The sequence below is a fragment of the Rhinolophus sinicus genome, chromosome 2, assembly GCF_057876585.1.
Source record: "Rhinolophus sinicus isolate RSI-liver-muscle chromosome 2, RSI-T2T, whole genome shotgun sequence".
Lineage (NCBI taxonomy): Eukaryota > Metazoa > Chordata > Mammalia > Chiroptera > Rhinolophidae > Rhinolophus > Rhinolophus sinicus.
In genome coordinates, this window is record NC_142502.1 from 40574594 (window position 1) to 40584343 (window position 9750).

Genomic DNA, 9750 nt, shown 5'->3' on the forward strand with positions numbered 1-9750 from the left:
TTATCTGGAGTGACTGAGAATAAAAGACACAAACAAAGAAACAAACAAACAAAGAAATAGAAATGAAAATGCAGACATTACAAATGCTACTACAGAAATACACAGGATCATGATAGTCTACTATAATAAGAACCATTATATGACAATAAAAAACAAACCTAGAAGAAATTGGTACATCTAGCAACACACAACCTTATTAAGGCTGAATCAGGAAGAAACAGAAAATCAGAACACACCAATAAAGAGTAAAGAGATGAAATCAGTAATCAAAAACCTACTAACACAGATAAACCCATGACCAGATGCCATCACTGGTGAAGTATACCAAAATTTTTTTTAAAAAGCAGGATTAACAGTAATTCTCCTCAAACTCTTCCAAAAAGTTGAGGAGGGAATACTTCTAAACTCATTCTACAATGACAACATTACCCAGATTAGCAAACAAATTGAAGAACACATTGAAAGTTTTATACTCCATGACCAAGTGGAATTTGGGAAGTGAAAAAATGGTACAATGAAAACCACAAGACTTTACTGAGAGAAATCAAAGATACAAACAAATGGGAAGATGTCCTGTAGTTGTGGATCAGATGAATTAATGTCATTGAAATGCCTATACTACCCAAAGACATCTAGCAATTCCACCCAATCCACATCAAAACTCCACAGGCATTCTTCACAGAAATAGAAGAAACAATCCTAAAACTTGTGTTTCGGTAGTTTGTCTGTAATATGCCTAGGTGTAGATCTATTCATGTTTATCCTGCTGTTTGCTGAGCTTCATGGCTGTGTAAATTAATGGTTTTCAGCAAATTTAGAAAGTTTTTAGACACAATTTCTTCAAATACTTTTCCCTGCCTTTTTATCTTTCCTCTTCCTTATTATTAGAACGCTTACTGTTTTCCACATGTCTTTGAGGATCTGTTCAGTGTTTCATTCTTTTGTCTGTCTGTTCTTCAGGTTGGATGGTCTCTATTGAACTATCTTCATGTTCCCTGGTTCTTCCTCCAGATAGTGACTCAGGAAATAGAATGTATTTTTAATAGCGCTTTGGTTTTATATAAAGGCATAATGTATGCAATGAATATTGAGAATTTGGAGGAGTTACAATTCTCCCACCCATCACCTGATGGGGAGGATATGGGTATAAGACAAAGGAAGAGGTGAGAACTGTGGGCATTGGGGACAAAGTTCTCCCTGACCGTCACGTGTATGTTCAGGACTAGGGATTATGTAGTAAATAAGAACCACTTAAGCTTCATGTGAAGAGCAGCCTTGGTGCCTAATCTCAGATCAATGAATTACTAATTACATGGCGGGTTATTTAACCTTCCTATTTCTCAGTTTCCACAACTGTAAAATATTGGAAATTAAAATATACTTTAGTGCCAGGTACACAATTGTAAACACAGCTGTTCTTGGAATCTGTTCCCATTACTACTAATTCTAACCCATGTGTCCAAATTTTATTACACTAAATTAGAACAACTTTCTAATTTGATACCTTATATTGTTCACTTTCTCTTACTTGTCTAATTTATATTCATTGCAATGGTTGTAAAATAATTTTGGGTTTAAGCTTTAATTTCTTTGAGGGCAGGGACTAGTATTGTCTCCATATAAGTTCAGCATCTAGTATAGAATAAATAGTCAGTAAACACTTTGTTCAGGCCCCTTGTGTTCATAATCACAAGAAGGATGGACTCAACAAGATGCAGATATTTCTGTTGGGTTGTTTACTGTTCTCCTTTGTTAAAATAAATGTGTGGAGTATAACATATCATCACCTCTTTTTCTGAATAGCTCACCGATATCTCTGTCAATTCACTACTTCTGTCTCATAGAGAAGGCTGCCTGCATCTATTGAGATGGTCACATGTAATTTTTATCTTTCATGTTATTGATGTGATATGTTACATTTAATTATTTGTGTACATTGAACCATCTTTGCATCCCAGGGATAAATCCCACTTGGTCATGCTGTATAAACATTTTAATGTGTTCTTGAATTTGTTTTCCAAATCTGAGTAATGCTCTCATTGTAGAATGAGTTTAGAAGTATTCTCTCCTCCTTAATTTTTTGGAAGCGTTTCAGGAGAATTGCTGTTGATCTTTTTTAAAAAAAATATTGCTAGACTTCACTAGTGAAGCCAACTGGTCCTGGGTTTTTCTGCATTAGTAGGTATCTGATTGCTGATTTACTCATTATTGGTATGTCCTGATTTTCTATTTCTTCCTGATTCAGACTTGATAGGTTGCGTGTTGCTAGATGTACGGATTTCTTCTAGATTATGTACTTTGTTGTCATATGATTGTTCTTATTACAGTAGACTTTCCTGATCCTGTGTATTTCGGTAGTAGCATTGTAATGTCTCCTCTTTCATTTCTGAGTTTTTGTTCGTTTGTTTGTTTGTTTTTCTTGAGTTGTCTCTCTTATTCTCAGTCAGTCTAGCTAAAGTTTTGTCAAGTTTGTTGACATTTTGAGGAACTAACTTTTAGCTTTGTTGCTGTGTTCTACTGTTTTTTGGTCTCTATTTCATTTATTTCCACTCATCTTTATTATTTGCTTTCTTCCTTTTCTTCACTTTTGGATTAAGTTTTTCTCCTTTTCTAGTTCCTTGGGATGTAAAGTTTTTTGTGTGGTTGTTTGTTTTTACTTGAGATCTTTCTAATTTCTTAATATGTGCGCTCATTTTTATAATGTTTTCTCTAGAACTGCTTTTGCTGCATCATGTAAGATAAGACATATTTCCATTTTCATTAGTTTTGGATAATTTTTTCTTCTCTATTAACCTTTGATTTTTTTTTTTTGTCCCATTGGATATTCAGAAGTTTCTACAAATTTTAAATCTTCTCACTTACTTAGTTTCACACCATTGATATCAGAAAACTGGTATGATTTCAATATTCTTAAATTTGCTAAGATTTGTTTTGTGTCTTATCACATGCTCTATCTTGGGCTATGTTTTGTGTGCTCTGGGAGAATATACTCTGCTGCTGTGGAGTGGCATTTTCTATATATGTCTCTTAAATTTCTTTGTTCTCAAATATGATTCAATCTCAATGTTTCCTTGTTGTTTTTCTGTCTGGAAGACCTATCCATTGTTAGTTATTTATTTGTTTGTTGGTTGGTTTATTTAACTAGTTTCATGTGCACAAAACACTGTAATAGTTAGACATTTATCACTTATATCCCTCACAAAGTGATAACCCACCTCCCCCAAATTACTACCCCTCTGACAGTGTTCATAGTTTGGTATTGAAGTCCCTGTTGTTATAGTGTAGTGTAGTTGACAATTAAGGTCGAGAACTTGCCACCATGCAATTACAGTGGCAGCACTGTACAAAGAGCTCGGTAAGGTTTCATAACTTTGATATATTCGTTTCTGACAGCTATGTTCCTGTCAACGTCGGTGGTGTCTTGCTGAGTGGCGTTCATTATTGTCGTTGTTTATTTTTGTTTGCTGTAGGAAAAGATCTGAACTTGAAACAGAGCAATTAAATTTCTTGTTAAACATGGCAAAAGTAGAAGTGATTCAGGGACATGTTAGTCCAAGTTTATGGGGATAAGGCAATGAAGAAAATAGCAGTGTACAAATGGATTAAACTTTTTCTGATGGGAGAAAATGCATCACTGTAGAAGAAAGTTCAGAGCGGCCAGTAGTGAGAAGAAGTGATAAAAACACTGCAAAAATTCATAGAACTCTGTGTCACAATAGAGCTACTGCCGATTTATGTTTCCCTTTTTGCATGGCACTTCTTTAAGCTCTGACAGAGAAGTTGGTGTGCCCAGCGACATTCTTTATTTCCCATCATATACTATAGTTCTGTGTGTATGTCTCTGTGTATGTGTAGACGTATATGTCTCGTACATAGTATATTATATATACATGAAATTATATACACAGAATATATACCTAGTATATACATGTATATAATATACTATGTGTAACGCATAGTACATTATATATACTATGTATGCATGTAATATACATATACGTACATAGTATAGTATGTAGTTTGTGTAAAATTCCCTAAATCTTCAGAGATTGGTGTCAAGAGAGGGGGCCCCACTTCTTCTATGTAGTCAGACTCTTTTTTTCTTCTTTTTCTTCATCATCCTCTTCTTCCTCCTCACTTTTTGTACGGGGTTGAATCAAGTACAGTGACCCTGAGTATGAATATTGCAAGATGAGGACCTTGAAATACCAGAATATTCATTTGGATTGAAGCAATTGATGCACAAGGTTCCACTGTGTGGAAATTTAATCATCTATTCATTCAACATACATTTATCAAGTGTTATTTTGATCTAGATATTTTTCAAGCAAAAGAGTGTACTGTTTATTTCAAGAATTTGCCAAGTATTTGAAACTACACAACATTGATATTTTTAAAACCAGCAGTTCATGAGTAAAACAAAAGGTAATAATGCATTTTACTAATTTTTTAATAATTTATATATAAGAGTTAAGGAACTACTATTGTTATTAATAAAAACAACATTATTAATAACATTAATAATTTCTGATCTAACTAACTTTTGTCTAGAGATCTTTAAGAATATATCATATATAGGTCAAAATGTAATGAAGGTTTTCTACCTGGAGATGACTCAGTATAGCTGAATGATTAAGGAGATGGACTCTGGATCCATTTTGACTGTTCATATCTGTCCCTGTTGCTTATTAGCCACATTCCTTTTTTCCCATTTCCTAAATGCTTTGCCTCAATTTCCTCATCTGTAAACTAAGGATATTAGTTTTCCACACAGTTATTAGGGTTAAATGAGGTAATACATATAAAGTACTCTTAAGAGCACTTGGCAGAATATGTGCTATACAACTGTTATTTAGCGCTGTTTGCTTGTTTCTGTTTTTATTATAGTCTGACTGTTCTCGGCATAAAATCTCCATGTATTATAGAAATAGAATAAAAGAACTGTTCCCCAAATTAATGCATTCATCTATATTTAGTGATAAAAAATAATTTCACAACACACATGAATCTAAATCCTTACATAATTGTCAAATAATCAATAGAAACAATTTGATTTTTGTTTGAAAATAAAAACCTGAAGATCCCAGGTCAATACTACTTGGCAATTATATAGTATTTGGCAATTAAATAGTACTTGGCAAGTATATAAAACTGTGTTTTTACTTGATTTTTTAACGGTATCTTTCTCTGTCTAGAGTCTGAAGATCTTTGTTTTGCATATATGTGTGTATTAGGACAGGTTACTTAGTTGAAATCAGGCAGTTAGAGACTCCTTTGCAGACTGAGCAAAAACAGAACTAAAACAGAACACAAGACAACCATACCAGGACAAAAATATCATCAATCATACTCTGGGAAAGATAGGTTTGTTTCAAAGGACTGCCCCAAGCTGAGCAGCAGAGCGAGTCTGGGAAACATTGTATCCATAGGCACCCACATCCCAACATCCCCCTTCCAGGTTGAAATAACCGTATATAAACATAATTTTTTGCTTAGCTTGTGGGCACCCAAGCGTAGGGTACTCCCTCCAGCACAGGAGCTGTAACTCTTTGCTCACTATAACAAACTCTCTTCCTGTGCCACTCTTTGTGTCTCCCTGGTCCGTGTATCCATTCTTGGGCTCCACAAGACTACAACCCTGACATTCACTAAGCTATATCCTTCATCATTTGGGGGCTCGTCCAGGATCTCGGAGAGGTAAATATTATCTGTGCTTGTAAGTTCCCACTTACAGGCATTCATTATTTTTGTCTCTTTCTCCTGTCACACAAATATTGGGCCTCAGTCAGCCAGTTAAAAGTAAACAGCACAGCTGTCAACCTTAAGACTCAGGGCAAGCTTTGCAGAAAGGCTCTGGTCAATCACCTCTGGCTCTGAACCAGAGGAACATTGGCCATAGTCCAATTGCCTTTCCACTTGCCTTCTCTCTTGTGAGGAGGGAAGCCCAAAGATGGTGCAAGGTTCGGGTGAATGGCTCTTGGCAGTAATTCAAGTGCTCTTTCCGTGGATACTGGAGCACAAGGGGGAGCCAAGGTTCGGCGCCCGAGATTTTTCAAGGTCTGATAGTTTAATTTTAGTTGAGGGGTGAAGGGCAAGTGGTGCTTAGTGGAGGCACAATGCATTTGTAGGTTTGTGTGTGTGTGTGTGTGTGTGTGTGTGTGTGTGTGGTAGAGAGGGGGAGGGAGGGTCCTTGGGAATCTTGAGGTGACAATGAGACTCCAGTGAGCAGTCAGGAGAGGCCAAGACACACACTTAAAAGACAAAGGTGTATCATCTGTACCAACAAACCTCTGGAAATTTTGGAGAATAAACAAGGAAGCTCTGATGTTTGCTCTTCCCCTCAAGGAATCTGCCAGAAGAGCAGCAGAATATTACCTTCATGGAGAAGGCAATGCAGTTTATCCTATATAAATAAGACTGTTCATGAGTTACCGGTTTTCTAATAATTGAAATTCAAATTAATCCTACCACTATATTTGCATAGCATAATCAATATTTATTTGTAATATAAATGTGAATTCATTTTGCAATATTTAAGGTCATGACTACGACGATTAATTCATGTTAAGCAATCTCCAACCTGAAGAAGGTCTAGATGATGGCACCATATCTGGCCTTGAATATAAACTAAGTGATTAGCTATTGATGTTAATTGGTTCTTTATCTCTGTTGGTTTATTTTAAAATAAACAAACTAATACCTGTTATTTGAAACTTTACAGTTGACATGACTTCCAATTAGCAGCATGCTGGTGATAAATTCTAACTTGATGAAGAACATACTTACCTCCCCCCACACCCAACTGGGTGGGAGAAGCACAGAACCCTTCAATAATTTGATAAGAGCTGTGGACCTTTACTCTTCCCAAAATACACATGGCTGCACACATGCAAACTGCTGCATGTAATTTCTGCTGGTTTGGGTACTCCTTCAGGTCAGTTTCCCCAGGTTAGAACTCTTGGAATAGACTAAAAAATGAAATGAAAGATAAACTAGAATTATACAGTTTTTTAAAAAGTGGTGCAAGAGTTGACGGGATTGTATTTTTCCCCCTACATGGTTCTTTTCTCTCCTCCCTTGCAGCTGGCATGATAGGATGGAGGCTATTTTCTTGGGCTGACAAGCTAGAGCAGGGTGGTAGCACCAGGAGAAAGGAAACATGAAGGAACATACCTAGCGCTTGCTTATGTCTCCACTTTAGGAGATAAGAGCAACTGAAAGGAACAACCTAAGAAAATGTCATTATTTCTGTTTCATTTTTAGCCCAAAGCACTATCTAGGCTTAGACTCTTGTAATCCTAAAGTTGCTTCTCATCGACTGTAGAATAAGGACCAAGTTCTCAGCCTACTTACCTTCCCAACTTCATCTTAAACCACTCACCCCTCTCTTTCTGCAATCTAGTCACCCTGACTTTTCTTTCATTTTCTCAAATGCTCCATGTTCCTTTCTACCTCAGAGCACTCTCATGTTTCCTCTGCCTGAAATGTTTTCCCCTGTTCTTTCTGTTAGTTCTTTTCCTTAGGAAACGCTTCCCTGATTTCATAGATGATCTCAGTTTCCCTTATTATAATACTCAGTACTTTTCATTCTTAGGGTTGATCACAATTTGTCATTGTATCCAGCTATTAGTGAGTTTTACCTCCTGGAGCTTTATTAGGCCTTGTCTGTAAAATCAGAGAAAATACCCTACCTACTTTTGGCAGGAGGAGGGAGAACAGTAAGTATTTTAAAAAAACTCCCAGAGTTCTCTCTTGTGCTTAACAAGGAAACTATTTTACAAGAGCCTAAGCAATTTGTACTAGGGTTGGTTTAGGATTTTACTAAAGCCTAACTAACCTGAGGGTAGATACTCAAATCCAGTCCCCTCTGGCCTTCCTGTAATACTAAGGTTGGAGAGGGGGAAGGAAGCAGAGAAGCTCTTGTGTCTCACTGGGGGGATACAGAACATACAAAAGACTGAGATCTAATCATAGGACTATGGAATGCTTCCCTTCTCCCCAAATAAATCACAACTCATATTATCCCTCTTCATTTACCACACTTTGATAGATCTCAAACTTGTATTTAGATATTTATAAATTTCTCTCATTAACTATGAATCTTGGTAAATAATATAGTACCTATGGGAAGACCACCAAACTGTTTTGTTGTTGTTGTTGTTTTTTGCATCTTGGTTACATTTTGTTTATACTAAGGATAACACACTTGAAAGTATTTTTCTTCTCCTGTATGAATTGCCAGTATTCTTTTTCAGAAAATACCCTCTTTATCTTTCATAAATTGAAATCTATATTCCTTATCTATAGCACTTCAGAAAGTATTTCTTTTTATAGGATGATACCATTTACTCTAGAAAACACTACAGTTTTATCAATTGTCACGTTTAATCTGGAGCCACAGCCTTAACTGCAAACATATCTCACATTCAGTCCTTTTCTCTAGATCCTTTCTTCACCTGTATCACAGCCAGATTTACTGTGAAACTAATGAGACTTAAGCTTCAGGGCCCCACCCTTGTACAGGCCCCTTGCAATGTCTTGCACTTAATTTCAAATTTATAATTATTTTTTTTTTAATGAGACCCCTCCAAATTATATAAGGTTTAGCCTCCTGGATCTGCCCTATTCCTTTATAGGACTCAAGAGGAGAAGCTCATACACATGAAGACCAACCTAGTGTGCCGATTTGAACTGAGATTATAACTTTACAGATTAGGAGAAATTTCTCCTGGGTGACCAACTCCCCATGTTAGCTTTAAGTGAAAGGATGCAATTCACTTGTGGCTTTAATGAATTTTAAGTGCAGTCTTTGCAGGACCCTATTTTACAGTGAGAAACTAACACTTTGGGGAACATCTGTGTGCCATGTTGATGATATAAAATACTTTATTTGATCCTTACTGAAACCCAAACAATAGGAATTATAGTCTCAAACTCTATCTCAGAGTACTGAGAAAATTGGTCCAAGGTTATACTGCAGGAAAGTTTGCATTTGGGATTTAAAACCAGTTCTGTCTGACTCTCAAGCTCATGGGGCCTCACACAACACAAATGTAGTGCTCGTTTTATTTTTCCGACACTGATATGTGACTTTACCAAGATCGTCCACAGAATATAAAGGTACAGATAAGTATGGGGGGTAAAATACTCAAAACTTTTTCAAATAAATCACTTAGTAATATGAAATTAGACGTACTGCATTTTTCCATATGCCTTAAGACAAAACATCAATGAGGAGTATTGAAAAGAAATGTTCAGCTAAATAGGGTGGGAGAGGCAACATTTTGTTCTACAGAATATCTTTACTTCCCCATACAATTAATATTGCTAGTCTCCACATTCACGTGGAAAAATTTGTCAGGGGTTTTGGTCAGGGCCAAGAAAATAAAAATCTAGCACGTCTTAGCTTCCTGTTTCTAATTCAGGGTCTCAGCTCACCCTCCCCACACAAGAACGCAGGATATGGTGAGGCCATAAAGGGACACCAACGGAGCCATCGTTAGGGGGTTCATACCACTATATTCTCGCTGGCGGCTGGATTGGAGATACAGGAAGCAGGATCCACACGATCCATAATCCGCCGTCATCTCTTCCTCCCACCAACCAACCAAACCCCTGTGTAGCCACGGCAGGTACATTAGTGGCTAATGCTAACCGGTAACAGCTGATAGCCACCCAGCCACAGCAGATGGCCATCTGATTACAGCTGACGGCCATCTACTAACCGAGCCAGCACCTATCCACGGGAGT

At 36.8% G+C, this 9750-nt stretch overlaps 1 protein-coding gene across 1 annotated transcript in view; it reads right to left on the minus strand.

Moving 5' to 3' along the window:
• LOC148758766 (amine sulfotransferase-like) overlaps window positions 1-9750 on the minus strand; it is a 46788-nt gene that overhangs the window by 18075 nt on the left and 18963 nt on the right. The gene's annotated exons all lie outside the window — the stretch shown is intronic.